Here is a 1,034-nt window from a genome sequence, read left to right on the forward strand (position 1 = left end):
ATAGTTCTACTGCAGCATTGTTTTATTTTTTTCTTTATAGGTTTATACATTTTTCATATACTCTGATTTATATACCATTAATGAAACTATGTAATGATATTAAAGAATTAAACAATTAATAATCATTTTTGCATTGCAGCAATGAGTTTAACAGAGGTTTACTATGCAAGGCTAGTACCACTTGCAAATGGGCTTGGAATACTGCCACATGCAGGGTGTTGCCTATAACCAGGTGCTTTTCTTCTCAGCAAAATTATGGTAAGTTAAATATCAACAGATATAGGGAACTTTGTTGGAGAATTTGAAAGAGTACCACTACCTGTTGATTACTTTTTTGGTATAATATTATAAAGGGTTATGCAGCCTCTCCTGTAGCTCTCAAATAAAAGGTCATCATTAGAAAAGGTTATAGGATGAAAGGTATATTTGCAAGTAGTGTTGAAATGGGTCAGAAAAGTTAAATTATCCGATGTAGGATGTGGATGTAGATGTTGGATACGGCCTGCTATCTGAACCCTTTTTAAACGTTACTACAAAAAATGGTCAGTCTCACACTCATCCACAACTCAGTTTGTTATTTGTAATTACCATCTATATTTTTTATCATTCTCACTGTATGATAATAGATCTTATGTTTGTGTGTATTAGTGTGTGGATGTGTGTAGAGTAGATTGACATCGTTGATGTTTGTGTACTGAACAGACATTGGCATACCTTTATAGATGACTACTGAACATATTGAAACTCACCATCAATAATGACCAGAGTTAAGAAAATATTGAATGCTATATAGAGAGAAAACACTAAAAATTATTCTTATTATTAATTTTTTTTTTTTTCTTGCTCAGGTGATGCTCCTTGAAGGCCGTGGTGCTGCTGAGGTCCAGGCGTTGCTCGCTCAGGCCAACCAGAGGGTCGAGCAGTACAATGGATCACAAGGCCAGAAGGAGCACCTCAGGGTAAGGCTATAAAAAGGAAGTGGAAGGAAAGTCACGCATTATAGTGGTAGATCTCGGGAAAGGAAAAACTGGTGA

The sequence above is a fragment of the Penaeus monodon genome, chromosome 33 (assembly GCF_015228065.2).
Source record: "Penaeus monodon isolate SGIC_2016 chromosome 33, NSTDA_Pmon_1, whole genome shotgun sequence".
NCBI lineage: Eukaryota > Metazoa > Arthropoda > Malacostraca > Decapoda > Penaeidae > Penaeus > Penaeus monodon.